At 37.9% G+C, this 15,709-nt stretch overlaps 1 long non-coding RNA gene across 1 annotated transcript in view; it reads right to left on the reverse strand.

Moving 5' to 3' along the window:
* The window catches only part of LOC142085797 (uncharacterized), a 54,121-nt gene extending 38,458 nt beyond the window's left edge, over positions 1-15,663 (reverse strand). The window contains exons 1-2 of the long non-coding RNA XR_012674825.1: positions 15,545-15,663; positions 14,730-14,782 (exon numbers count right to left, since the gene is read on the reverse strand). This is a non-coding gene — a long non-coding RNA (uncharacterized LOC142085797). The remainder of the gene's footprint in view (positions 1-14,729; positions 14,783-15,544) is intronic.
* Positions 15,664-15,709: the final 46 nt, after the last annotated feature.

Raw genomic sequence — 15,709 nt, forward strand, 5'->3', positions numbered from 1 at the left:
TCACTGCATTGCAATGGTTGCATCAGTCTGCTCACACTCATCCTCTCTTCCTCCTCAGCCCCGTGTGCAGCTTGACCCTCTAAAAGCTCAACCAGCTTCCAGGTGGCAGAGTCACAAAGCAGATTCCATCATGCCAAACCAAAGAACCTTCCCCTGATTTGAGCCCAGCATTCAGCCCTCTTCTTCTTAACTACCTCCTATGTATACCTACAGGGACATTCCCAGTAACAAGTCAGGCCTAACGATCCATCAGAAGACATTAAGCATTCCACTGATCCCACAGAGGTACAGCATTACAACACAACAAAATAATTGAGAATGTGCTTTTCTCTTTTTAAGGGCTCTAAGGACACTAGAACAAAGATGTCCTGGGCATAATTTTTCTGCTTAAATCCATAGTAACTCTAAAGAAGTCAACAATAAACAGATTTCAGAGCCAAGGTATAAAACTAACATCTTCCTGATGTCTCCAGTTTAAGTTCTATTGCTCTTGGACATAGCACAGATCATTTAAGAATCTGTCCCAGTAAGATGTATCTGATTGCCATTTATTGTTCCAATTAATTTTTTCCTCTGGTGTTGTATCAGAATCTTTATGAATCTTCTCAGACAGCAATAGGACAAGAGGAAATGGCCTCAAGTTGCACCAAGGGAGGTTTAGACTGGACATTAGGAAAAATTTCTTTACTGAAAGAGTGGTCAAGCCTTGGAACAGACTGCCCAGGGAAGTGGTTGAGTCACCGACCCTGGAAGTATTTAAAAGACATGTAGATGAGGCGCTTAGGGACATGGTTTAGTGGGCATGGTGGTGTTCAGTTGATGGTTGGACTCGATGATCTTAGAGGTCTTTTCCAACCTTAATGATTCTATGAGTTGGAAATTTAAGTTTATGGTAAAAAAACCTGTTTTGCAGAGTGTAAGATGCAAGTCAGTCAAATCTCTAAAAAAATTAACTCATAAGTAAAAGATTATGAAATATTTCTTCTGTATGATATGCATTTTGTTTAAGCTTTTATTTTCTCTTTTTAAGAATTCAAATCCATCTGTCTTTACACAAACCTTGTTCACATAAATCCATGTTTTCTGGCACTAGCATTGCTACTTCTTCTCCCTATTACTTTATACCATCGTGTGTTAAATGCAATGGTACCTAACTGGGGATGGTCTTATTGACCTACAATAAGTGGATTTTACACAGTTTTATACCTTCAGGGCTTAGGGAGTCCAACTGATGTGGCACACCACAGCATTTCTCCTCAACAGCAAACACTTCCTGCCCACGTTCCATTTTCTCCCAGGAATATCAAAACCAGGTTCCGGTTTGCAAATAAAAAATGAGAAAGACTTTTCACATCTTCATTTAAGAGAAGAAAAACAAAAAGTCTTTACCTTATTGTAGTTTCAATAGTGACACAAAATTTCTAAACCAATCATTCATTTCAGTGCTGTTCTTTTTTAGCCTTGGTCATCCTGTCTAAAACATCTTGGGAAGGCTTCTGTATACTGTGATAATAGGAACAATAGAAGAGTCTCTCAATTACAGTAGTATCAAATTTGGGGCATGTCTTTTTTTACTGTATGTTTGCGTAACATACAGCACAATGGGCCTCTAATTCTGACACAGATTTCTGGGAATACAGTACAACAAAAACTAAAACCAGAAGAGGGGGTAAAGGTGCCACTGCGGTCACGACTGGGGTATTCTAAGCATGGGCATGAACCTAAACTCATTCAGAAAGGATTAGAAGACTAGATTATTTACCATATAAGACAAAAATGCGAGGAGTTTTTAATAAATATTTTTTCATGCTGTTACTGGATTTTGACAACAATATCATTTTGTTAAAATATCGTAAGAATAGTTTATTATCTCAGAGCATTCCTTGAAAATCTAAACTCTCTTGAGTTCCACAGAGCTGTACCAGATAATTGACATCAGAACAGTGTCCATCTGTTGTCCTTCCTAGGAAACTGGCACCTCAGAAATGAACTAAAGTTAATACTCACAAACATTAAAAAAAAAAATCTCCTCCAAAACATGCTATTGCTCTATATGCAGATTTGATTCCTGGAATCCTGAGAGCAGCTATTTAGGGGTGCCTGTGTCTCAGATGATATGTTCAACTCACAGTCGTGTCTTTTATATTGATTCAGGGGGGGTATGGGTACAGAATGATCTTAATTAATGTAAGGAAATAAGGTCTAATCATAGGGGGGTAGGTTCTAGCCAAATTCCAGTTGGAGTAATTACACTTTGCCTTCCTGAATTATCTCCTCTTAATTGCTATTAAACATAGGATTCTCTAACAAGGTTGTGTGCTTTTTCTAAGCTATAAAGAGAGGAAAGTAATTCCTGGAAGTCTACATGCTAAACAAGAGAGACTTTATATATATTTGTAAGATACTCTTAAATACCACTAGGTAAAATAAAATAATTATACTTATTCTAAAAGGAAGAAGATATTCTTATCACGAATCAGCCTACTATTTATTAACAAAAATGCAAAATGAAAAAAAAAAAAAACAGGACGTATTGATCTCTTCAATATAATTTGTTTATTGGGGCTTCATTACCTGACCACTGAAAAGATGCCAGGTCTGAGTAGGGCACTATCAGTTTAATTTTGTTCCAATAAGTACTGACATATAACAAGCACATATGTGGGTTGATGCCCCAATATTTAAACATCCTTTCTATATGACCTGATCTTAAAAGGGTTTTCATTTCTTTAGTGTTCACCTCCACCAGTTCTGCAAAACTTTATCCAGAGATGAAACACGATGAAATTCCTTACAACTAAAGTTGAGTTACAGCAAAAGTACATGCACAGGGATATGGCTGCCAATCACTTTGCCTCAGAGCTGGATCAATAACCACCATCCACACTCAGCCAGAAGTGCTGATCATAGAGGTTGCTGCTAAAGATACATGATTTGAACTGTGACTACTTCATGTGAAACACGACAAGGTCAAATTACGGGGAACCAGGTGAAGGACGGAATAAAATAAACCTTTCTTTTTTTTTTTTTTTTATAATCTCTGAATACTTTTAAGCTTCTATGGCAATTACTAAAAGTCCTCTTTCTTATAAGCATTTACCTTGCATTTAAACGCGGTATGTATTGCCCTTGACATATTGCTAGCATTTACAATTATTCACTGATTTGTACCATTTGTTTGATGAAAAAAAGCAGTGAGAGCTGAGGAAAGATAAGCACCAGTTTGATCATTTAGTGACACGAGCCCAGATACTCAGATGCTCTGTTTGTGTCAGAAGCCGTACTTTTGCTGTGATAGCTGACTAAATGGCCCAGGAAAGCTCACTCCTGGCTTTCTGGCCTTCTTTGGCAAAGAAGCCTAGGCACAGGTAATTAACGATGTCTGATCTGGAACCCAGGTATAGAACACAAATGAAAACTTTTGAAAAACTGCATTCATGTACCATCTTTCCCCCTCGCATTTTGCAACACATTGTTTTTGTGTGAAAAGCTATGAGCTAAAGACAACTTCATCAATAATTGGGCAGCATGCTTTACCACCATTCTGTCTAAATCACAGTATAGTAACTGTTTTGCTTTATTAAATGTGACATTTCCAGAAATTTTTATATGTGATAGCAGATAAAACTTTTTAAGCATTTTTAAATTTTTTCTTTTACTCTGTCTTTACTACCATGGAACAGGCCTTCAGCCACAGTAGATTCTTGTATATCATAAACTTCAACAGAGGTTTGTCATCTTTCACTAGCATCTTACAGTAGCTATTTTTGCTATGTATTTAGGAAATTACAAAAAATTTTATCTATCTCCTCTAGGAAGAAGAGAAAGCATAATTATCCCTGTCTAATTATTGCACTTTGACTTCCTAGAATATTTATTTAGCATCAAGATTTGTTTATGTTCATGGATACATTGGTTAAGTTCACTCTTCATTTATTTTAATTTTATGTTTCAAGGATATTTTACTGAACACTCACTGTAAGACCTTTAACTGGGGCCACCCACATCCCGAAATTTTCTCTCTACCAAATTTTGCCTTATGCCATAACAGAGTAAATTTTTTTTTTTTAACAACATACATTTCTTCCAGCAAAACATACACATCCCATAGTATTTTCTGTATTATTTTAAAAAGCTTGTGTAGCATTGCAGAGTGTGCATGTACATAAGCATGTAAACATGCTAACCCCCCCAAGCACATACACAGAGCTATTGTTGAAAACTTTCATTAAAACTTTGTAAAGGAAGTCCATCTGCCACAGCTCAGGATGTCCTGTTTCTGTGAGGGGCTTTGGCTATTGCTTGGCCATTTACTCATTGAAAACATAAGTAGGAGACTTGAGAGCATTTAGTCTTGCTACTATTAAAACAATCTGATTTGGGAAGGGTGTTTTGAAGGGTTTTTCCCCACCAGCTGGGAATCCTGATGCATGGACACCTCCTCAGACATAGCACACTTAGTTTAGTGTCCTCTGTTCTGGTGTTGTCAATGGGAAGGATGGGGGGAAACAATTCGTTCTGTAAGGATGGGATACATTCTGGTCATCAAGATAATCTCGAAATACAGCTTTTGTTCCCAAGCAATATCTGTGTCCCTGGTTATCTTTCAATCCAAACCCTAAGGCAGCCTCACCAGGCCTTGTGGGCTCCTGGCAGTGGTGTTCCAGCAGGGCGGGTAGGCTGAAGTTCCTCCCCTGATCTGGCCGGCTGCAGAAAGCAGCAGTGCTTCTGAGTGACCTGGTCAGTCAGAGCAGGTGGGCCTCATCACACTCTAACCCAGCAAGGGATATGCATGCTCCTCCCCTGTTGGAGGGAAGAAACAGAGATCCTTGGCTTCTAAAGATTGGGGACATAATTTGGGGTTAGCATCTGCTCATAATATATATTCACTTGTTTTAAAAGACTGGTTGCTTTGTAAGAGGATGGAGGCAGCTCTGTGGCTAGTTTGGATTCTGATTTTATTTTGAATTATTGAAAGTCAAACAATAAGTTCAAATCTCAGGAAAATTCTTTCATGATTGATTGGTGATATTTGTTTTACTTTAGTACTGCTCTCCAAAATGTTCAGTTTTAATTTTACAGTTAATCAGTCTGCAAGCTGCAGAAAGTCCCAAATCTCATTTCCACTGAGCAAGGGCTTTCCTTGTTTGTGTTCCTCATTTGGAAATAAAGGATTGTAACCACCAGAGGTAACAGCTTACACTTACACACAATGGTTATGAGTACCCAAAAAAAATGTTCTTGGTGGGGACAGGTATCAGACCCAAACAAACAAAACTAAATGCCACAGGGGTATGCCTTTCTACCAGGAAAAGAATAAGAGCAGAGAAGGGGACGATGGGTGGAAAAAAGAAAGTGCATGCGGGGTCAAAAATGTCAAAATAAAGCACCAGTGGGGAACATGGAGCAAAGAGTCCAACAGCAAAAGAGAAACTGAGGGTGGAGAAGGGTCATTAATAAAGGCCCTAAACAGCTTATTCTTCCCATGCAGGCTTCCTCTCCCTGACATTCTCCCCTCCTCAGTTAGCCATGTTTCCAAAATGGAATGACTGCTGGTGTTTGTCACAAGACAGCATTGGTTGCTGCAGTAGGATGGAAAAGACAATGGGGAGGAACTGGAAATAATGGCTGCTCTATGCTATGCCTCTCCTTTTCAGCATAGAAAGCAGCATTGCCTATAATAAGAGAAAGAATGAGACAGCGCTACATTCATCCTACCATCACTGATCCTACGATCCAACAGGAACTACAAGCCATTGACAGTCCTTCCATCAGTTTCATTGAAGCAGAACGTGAAACAGCCTTTGAATTCCCCTGTCCCAAGAGGCAGATATACAGCCTTCCTGCCCTACTGAGAATACACCAGCAGGCAGAGGGAATGTAACATTCTCTGATGTCTTAGGCATAATGTCCATCTCTAATACTCTTGGTGGGTCCTCACCATTAAAAATCTCCATCTTGTTTGTACAGCAATAATACACTACATGCAAAATTGTACAGAGGCACATTAAAGTCACATCATCACCTCATTCTTCTAAAAATTATTTCTGCCTACATTTCTGTAAGGTGAGGTAATTAACTTTGTCAAACATAGAACAGAGTGAGACTTGCTGGATAAAGAGGCAGCATTTTAAAAAGTAGGGCTGTTTGGAAAAATTGAAAAGACATTACAGAGTTAATGCAAAATTCTACTAGAAATTAAAATAATACCTGGTCAAAAGCCCTCAAACTTACATAACAGCTACTCATGAAACACTTTAATATTTTTTTTTAAATTAACATATTTCAGTAGGCCTAACAAAAATGAAAATAGGAATGCATACAATAATACTTCATTTTTACTATCCATCCAATCAATCTGTATTTTAAAGCTAGGGGAATTAAGAAACACAAAATGGGAAAATGACTGACCCAGAGTCACCAAGAAGTCTGTGGCAATTATTAACAGAACCCAGCTCCTAGCTAGGAATTGGTTTTACCTTGATGAAAAGTGACCCACACAGACTGGGGAAGAGAGAGACCCAAAGCAGTGAAACAGAGGTAGGATACAACACAGAAAAGCAACAACACATTATATATGATTTAACTACATTACCAAAACACACTCAATCTTTTTCTTAAAGACCCTATGTAGGATCGGGTCCTTTTGAATAACATGTTAGCTGTGTAAGACCAGTGTTTTTGAAACCACTTCTTTTGAAGTCATCCAAAACCAACCAAATACCGACTAAGTAACAACTGTTGCACTGGTTGTTTTCAAGATGACTCTTTAGCTCAAAATAAGGGTATAAGGTTGCTGTTGCTACCTAACATCTTTTGCTCTTACTTAGGTTTTAAAATGTCCATTCTCATGAATGCCATGGCACTGAGTAAAAGGTTATTTGAGGAGATAGAAGAGGGCAACACACTAGCTGTCACTCTTTCCTTCCTGTTCTATGGTAAGGAGCATGATGATGATATCAGGAACTGAAAATTCTCCCTTTTGGTAGATTAATCGATTGGAGAGCTTTACAGCAAAAAAAAAATTTACCAAAAAAATGAGCAAATGTTGTACTCACCAGTCTAACTCATTAAGAAATGTTCCCCATGTAATCATAATGCAGGAAAAAGAAGGTTTGCAATGCTTTTAGAGTGTAAAAATCGAGTATTTACACGTTTTAATTGTTTTCATAATAAAAAGGCAATATTACAAATATTTTTGAAAGATGAGGATTCTTTCATGTGTTAAGAGACTTTTGCTACTGTCATTCTGTGTATAACACACAGCCACACAGTGCCATCTAGTGTTCAGTGGCCATGCAGGAAATAACGTTGAGAACTTCGAAAGGATATTCCAAATTATTTCGCAATAATAAACACGGATTAGTTTTGTTTTTCAGACATACAGTAATATGTGATAAAACAATCACATCTGACAAGGCAGATACTATTCCGAACTACCATTCTTTTTTTGAGTAGCACTGAGGAAATTATCAGGAGAAAGCAAAAGTATGTCTGACTATAAAGTCAGTCATCAGTAGGAGATATAATAATATTTAGAGCATATAATATATCACACAGAATCACATGTTGTACCAGCATTTAGAAGTTGTTTGATCAGGTATACCATAAAAAAGAGATGAGAGGAGAGGGAAAAAGAGTGAACAACTAATTAAAATGATGCCTTGCTTTAAGGGCAAATATTTGGTCCTTAGGGCTGAAATATGCACAGCAAATGCATAGTTGATTTCGGACACCGTTACCCAAACTATACCATACTGATCTCATATTGCTCTGTTGCTCACTGGATCAGACCTAATTTTCTGCTGCCTCAGCTCTCAAATTGTCCTTTTAGTTTTTGGATCTAAACTAAAACCCTCCAAGCAATAGCCTACTTAATTTGTAAGTATCAATCAAAAATTCCACTGCCTACTTACGAAGTAAATGGCACTTGGGTTGGAAGTAATTCTGCTGCACTGGAGCACACAGGAAAAATGAAGTGATCTCAGTGCTGCAAAATTCTACTGTAAAATATCATGTGGATTGGCTGCATCTCAATAATACCTTGTAAGGTTTAGGAAATCTTTGTACTGTTGCAGAGACACAAAGGGGACAGAATTCAGTTTGCTTTTCCATGCAGCATATAAGCTCTCTGAAAGAGTCAGATCGTGAATTGTATGTGGCCTGAATTATTGCATTTCTAATCAAAATTCAGAAGAAAATCATTGACTCTGTTTAGTGACATAGTGGTCATGAAGACCAAAATGTTTCCACCAAGTAAAACAGCCCAAGGGAGGGCTTGAACAGAGGGAGCAGGATGGTCTTAGATCAGTTTTGGCCCGTTATAAAACTGCATCTTGAGGCTATAGTTACCTGAAACACTGTGACACAATCTGGAGGCTTGCTGCTAATGAAATGAGAAGACCTTGCTTCCATTCTTTTTCCTTCAGAAGCTCTGGCACTCATTAGACCCCTCTATGACTTGACTCAGCTCAATAACCTGAAAGAAAATTATTCATTGTTTCCACTTGCATAATAAGCTGAGACTGTTTATGAAAAGATATGATGTGCATGTATGGAATGGGTGTAAGGGAAGGAATCAGAATCAGGCAGCCCAGAATAGGGTGAATAAAAGGGAGGACTTGCTGTGCAGTTGTAAAAAAAAAAAATCTAACCAGATACAAACATTTGGACTTCTAGCACTTTTAGCTTTTCATCTTAATTTTCAGTCTACTTGCTTGCTGTAAGGTTGTTTTTCATCCCCTTCCCCAACAAGGAAAGAATTCCACGCTTTGACTTTGTGTCTCATATACTCATCCCTCTGACAAATGGGGGCACGCTGCATACAGTGCATGGGGCAGAGTTAGGCCTGTGGTTTTTATGTTTCTGTCACTAATATTTCTCCTGGCATGCTGGGCCGTTTGCTGGGTTTTTTTCCTTGAAAGATTTTATAAAGCCACTACTAGATCTCTCCAGTTGCCCGGCTATGTTATTTATTTAGATATGTAATATGTGCCTTCATAAAGATCCAAGCACTTATTCTAGTCCAAATGTACAAACATTGACATATGTTAATGATCATATCATGTATTGCAAAATGGCATGGCTAAGCATACAGGGATTATGGGTACACAGGAGAAAGAGCTGTGGTAACACAGTGTACAGGTTTCTACCCATATACATACTCTGAAAACCAAAAGAAGCATAAATGCAATTACTTATTCAGTGCACAGTTTTAAAACAGTTTGTAAAGAATATACATATATATTTTGCCCCAGATTAAGCAGGTATAGCACCAGCTGAATCATTTCTGTCCACACTGTTCTGGAAATCATCTAGTGACATCTCGTACTCTACTCAGACAGTTTGTCCAAAAATGGATGGGAGTCTTCCTATTAACTCCAGTGGGCAACCTAATAAATGTCAAGAGGTTTTCTTGGAAATAAATGGGGAAAACAATCTGATTACTATTTGACCAAATTAATTCTATGTCTATTTTTGTTACCAGGATTTTCTTGATTTGCTTGGGTAGAAAGAAAGTAACAAGAATAAACACAACTGGAAACTGTTCCTGTGAGATACGCTCTTCACTGAAGAGCTGAATAATCATTTAATCTTGGATCTAAAGGCAACCTTCATATCAAACAGGTAAATAGAGTTGTTTGGCTAGCAAATCAAAATACTTCTGCTTAAAACAAATGAAAAAATGTGAGATTTTAACAGCCTAACAGAAATGGCTGAGATTTAAACTCACAGTAAATTCTTTTAGCTCTGCTTCTGTGAGATAAAAATATCTTTTACTTTCTGAGCATTTTCTTTCACTTGTTTGATCATGAAGGGAAGATACTGTAGATTTATGTGTTGTTTGTACTGGAGAGCACAGCTGTTTTAGCTTTTCTGTCAGACCCCCAGGATCCTGTCTTTATAATGACTTTTTTAAACGCACAGTGGGTTTGCCTAAGCAAATTTAATTTGTATTACACTCTGGATCCAAAGGAAAGAAAAAAAAAACAGAAAAAAACCCAACCCCAAAACCCCCTTTAGAAGAGAGGGGATTTTATTTTAAATAGTGTAAAAAAGTCCTTTAGTCTGGTATGGGTAAGAAAAGTTGGCCCTGCCATGTAGGCTATTTAAATATTTAATAGCAAGCCAAAGGTACGTATTGCCCTTATCAACAACAACAACAAAGTAAATTAAAAAATGCATATTGTTAAATAGCATACTACAGGAGCTTATTTCCATGAAAAATTAATTTGGGGAAAGAAGAAAGAGAAAACAAGGTGATAAAACAAATCCTAATAAATGCAGATGAATTCAAAGTCATGTAAGATGAAAACAGGAAGGCTTACAGGCAATATGAAGAACAATTAGGAGATTTAAAGAAAAATAATTACATAAACCAGAAGTGAACTTGTGAAAGAATCCCAGAGACAGATGGAGTATCAGAGGCAAAAAGAACGTGAGAAGGGAATGGCATGCAGTTAAGAGTGGTTTCATGGCATCATTAAGCAACAAGATGGCTGGTTGTGAGGTAACTGCTCTTTAAACTGGAAAAAAAATAAAGCAAATTATGATAGAGACTGAACCAGTTTTGGGAAAAATTAATCTATTTAACGGTAACAAGTAATCAGCAGAAAAATGTATTCATCTACTTCTGAAAGAATTGAAGAATGAAGTGGTTGTGTCTGCTAAAAAAGTCAGCTATTATGAGAAAAGGCTGGAAAAAAAAATTTTGCAGTTACCATTGAAAAGGTATTAGAACAGTTCTTAACTAGGAGGATATGCTTCTGTGTCAGGTAAATTCATTGATAAAATAATTAAATGAAAAAACATAAAATGATACAATAGTCCTGATGAAACTTGGATAAAAAAAGCAGGAAATCATATCTCCAGGCTACTTTGGGAGACTGACAAAATATGTGTAACTAGTAGACACATCTGATTTGGATTTTTATGAAGCCTTTGACAACAGGCCAGGCAATACACATAATACGCATCTAGGTTTAATCCGGACAGTCTAGGTTTCAGAATATTGTCAGGTTTCAGTGAAAAACAGATAAAAGTACAATTATGAGAGAAAAGTATTGACTATTTGCGTTAGCAACAGGAGAGAAGGCAAAAATTATAATTAACCTTTGAATTGGAGGGTGCCATCTCCTCCAAACATTCCTGTCCCCAGAGAATGAAACAAACCAACAAATCTGCCAGGATCCTTGCTCTGTCCTTCTACTGTGGAAATAAAGGTATCAGATACGTCCCATCCTGCCCACACATAACTATTTGTGCTGGATACAAGATTTAGTTCACAATGCCCTGGCCAGTGGTTGAATTCTGATGGACAGGACTTTAAGTAGTGATGGAATGAGAGGGAGGTTAAAAAATTATTAAGAAGGGGGAAAACAACAATTACTCAAATCCTACCTTACTTTGAATAATACTGAATATTTACTATTATTTTTTTCCTGACAATTCATTTTTAAAAGATAAGTGTTACAAAAGCAGAAAGGAAGAATAAAATTTATTTGAAAAACATGGACTCTTAATTCAGAGCTTGCTGAAGTCAGGGAATGACTTCCAATGGCTTTAATGGGCTTTGGCTCAAGCCCTTAGAGTGTAGCAAAGAAAACAATATAAACTGAAGTGGGATTTATATCCCTACTATAAATAATGTATGTAATCTCAATTACTGGAGACAGTATTTGTGTATATCTAATTTATCATTATTAAAGAGAGATTATGGCAGCTTTATGTGAGACAGAGGCAAATCTGGGTCATTAATGAAAAGAGTTCATTTACATTATCCACTACAACTACTCAGGCACTTTCCTTCCTCACGTTTAAAATCTCAATCTTGCCCCCCTGTGGCCCATAGGAATATAGCACACGTGCATAGTATAAATTCGCCTGAAACTAGACTGAAAATTAAAAATAAAGAGCATGTATAATCCTTCTTGTTTTGTCATTTTTCCTTCAAATTTGAAATACAAATGCCAAATAGTCAAGGCACAAATAAAACCTAGAGGGACATTTGCTCTTCAACCTATGCTTACTATTAGCACTTGCTAAAACTGACAGCACTAAAGAAACAAACTTGGAAGACTTTTGCATAATGTTTCACCCATTCCCTCTCACTAACGATATTTACATAGGCAACAGAAGGCAGCTGTTCAATGCAGGATGATAATGGCTACAGGTGAGCTTAATTACTTTAGTTTCAGTGGACATCTCTGTTATTATTTGTAAAAATGGGCTTTGTTCAGCAGAACTACCCATAACTCTGCCCTCGGAGGTAAGTTTGGCCCAAAGCTCGGGACGGAGTTCTACAGCCACATTGATCTGTCCCTGCTGTCAAGTATCAAAATGAAATTTGAAAATGAAACAGCTTCAGATATTTATATGGTCTTTAAGATAAAAAGTAGCCACTTTGATTTATTAGCAAAGGCTCATACATCATCATCACCACCATAATCAAAATAGCTACCCAGGGCTCTGGATGGCAATGCAAATCCATGGCTACAGACCTTAAAAGACAATTCCAGAGAAAATAATACTCTCTCCCTTAAACAAAAGAAACTGGCAAATAAGATGCTTGCAGGTAATATGCCTGAAAATAGCCAATCATATTACAAATGACTACCCCCATAATTTTAGCAAAAAAATACCCCATTCCATCTATGTACCTGGGGAAACAAAACCAACCACATGTAAAACATTATTCCTTTAAGGACTAATTTGATGATATAATAAGGTTTGTGTCATCTCTCTTAATTCAGCACCCTCCGCCTTCTCTGTGAAAAATAATTTCTCTTCAGACTAATCCATGCAGGTTTAGTAAAAAAAGCTTCCAACCTGGTCCATCGTGTCCCTCAGAAAAATGTTCTACAGGATTGCCAGATTCTTCCTTATCAGGAACAAGAAAACCAACAATTAATTTTAAAAAGGTCATGTCATCAACTGTGGGCATGTACACAACTTGACTGGGTTCACTCTGTTTCTTCTTACAGCAGCTGGATGCACAGTTACCAAACCTTATATTTTGTATTTTTCACTGTATTTTTTCCAAGAAAGAATTCTTCCTTCCTAACAACTTCTTACTACTAATTTGACATATTTATTTTTCAGAAAGACTGGTAAACTACAGCCCTTTATTTTATCAATTAAATAGGCAAAGCAACAATACAAGCTCCCAAGCTTTCTCTTTCCCCGAGATGTTAACCAAACTGGTTCACTGTCAGCAGCCATCTGATCCTTTTGCTCTCCTGAAACTACCAACAAAAAGGAAATTAATGCCAACTGTGGAGGTGATTTTGTATTGACACTTTTCCAATAGAATCCAGACTTAGACCACCAATGTGTTTCACAGGGGACATCCACCCATCATCAGATGGTTGTAATTTTCCAACAGCAACTGTCCTGGGATGCATTCAAAATAGTAACAAAAGCTAAGAAAGATTCTTTATTTCATTATCAATTTTTACACCACTGATTCTTCAAGCTGGTGTTGTATTTTTAAGTATACCAATAGAAAACATCCTACTTAAAATTGTTACTTCACTACAAATATAAAGCATAAATAAAATATAATCAACCTATCCAATATAAATTGATATTATTTTATAAATTATGTTAACCCGCTATACTTCCATCTACCGTATAGTTAATATTTCCTTTCGTCCCACCAGCCAAAAGGCTAATCCTCACAGCAGCTGTTACTACTCCAGTACAGAATGAATGTGAATTTAACCTCTCCTGGATATAGCCTAATAAATTCTGTTGTTTTTCTAAGCACTTCTGTGAATTAAAATGGACGTTGGCTTACCATCCAAATTCATGAACAGGTCTGAAGTGGCTTTTAGGCAAGTTGCCAAATAACTTCCCAATTCCCTTATAGGGTATAGCTCTCACTCCAGAGATCTTCCAAGCAAGAATTGAAAAACAACATCTTCTCCATGTCCTCAAAATTATTTTTCATTTTCTTAGTATTATTTAAATAAACTATGCACAAAATTACATTAAAATAATATTAAGTGTTCATTTGCACTCTTCAATTCTCAATGATTTCAACTTAATTGTACCAATACAAATATAAGAAGAATATGCCCTCCTGCAACTTTTCTGACAATACAAAGGCCAGGATATTGAAAAGCTTGAATATAAAATTCAACCCAAAACATGTGTTTGGATATTGAACAAGGCTGAGGAACACAGGAGTACTCCCCAGTACAATGAAGATCTATTATTAGAAACAAATATATTTTTCAGCTGATGCTTAACTTTATTCTAACAAAAACCAATATATGCTATAAAATCTTCTTTTCTACAAGACTTCAATCTCCATTTTCAAAAGTAACATAATTTAGACTTTGATTTGGCATAGCAATGAACAACCCACTAAACTTTAAAACAATTGGAAATCTACAGAATTTAAGCACATTACTTGTGTTTCCATACCTTCCCTCCTGGAGATGAAATATTTCCTGTTTCGACAGGAAGTCATCAGCCAGCTTGCATCAATGTGTGGCTTTCAACATTTTAAAATTTGAAGCATTCAGGGCCCCTTTATAGAGGCTTGCCTGCTGATAATAGATATTCTTTCTGTTTCACAAACCCCTAACACAGTCTGCAAGACTGAAATTCACAATAGAAGATACCGACCAGCTAGAGGAAATAAACTTCAAGTAATAATAAACTTTCAACCCCTTGAAACAGACTCAGTTATAAGAAGTTACCATTTTAATGAAATAACATACCCGTTTCAACTGCATACTGCCTCTTCACTGCCATTAGATCTGATCTGCTGTATCTATTGGATATAAAATTTAATTTTGGTTTTATGCTTGAATACAGTTACTTATTTTCCCTCCTTTACAAAAATCTTAAAGCTCCCTGCACACAAGACGATTAAACTCATCACCACCATTGGCAGTGACTGCTTTTACCAGACTGAGAAAGCCAGTACACTATACAGGCACAGGTACTCCTCAGCTAGTACCTTCAGGCATGAATATTTGCTGTGTCCCTTGGAGTTCCCCCAAATTATGGGCCAGACAGAAAATCTGCCACCTGACAAGATGACTGTCCTTTCAGTCACCATGCAAGTGCCAAATAAGCAGACAGAGCCACATGAGGTTTTAAATTTTGTATAAATTACCACAGTATTTCTCCCTCTCAGGCAGACTGCCCAAGAACCACGGCAGGTAGCTGCCCGCCATGCCGGCTGACCGACCGGAGGGGCATCAGACCAAGCAGCTGCTGATAAAGTGCACCCACCTACCGCCTCGCACCTTTCCTAATCTCTGAGCAATTGCAGTTTACCAGTGGTTTAATGGCGGCAGCGTGCATGGTGACCTGAATTCCTCTTTTTTCCTAGTACTTTGTCTCTCCACTAAGCAATGAAACCTGCCAGCCTGGAGCCCTGCTCTCCGGCCCCTTCCCGGCTGAGGGATCCGGCGCTCCCCCTTAATCCCGCCGCGTCCCTCCCGCCCCGCTCCCGCTCCCGCCGCCGGCGTTGTCCCTGCTCTGACAGGAACAGCAGAACGGGTTCCCACCCTAACCTGGCCCTCACCTCCTCCTCAACAGCGTTTTAATAACACAAACGCACTGGGAGCGGTTTCTAGCCTTTTCCCTCAGGGAAAAGGCCCGGGGAACCGCGTTTCTTTCTCACTGAGGCGGGCTCGCCGCCCGGGGCCGCCGCTCCCCCCGCGGCGCCGCTCTGACAGGCCGCTGAGGC

Source organism: Calonectris borealis, chromosome 9, assembly GCF_964195595.1.
Source record: "Calonectris borealis chromosome 9, bCalBor7.hap1.2, whole genome shotgun sequence".
NCBI classification, from domain to species: domain Eukaryota; kingdom Metazoa; phylum Chordata; class Aves; order Procellariiformes; family Procellariidae; genus Calonectris; species Calonectris borealis.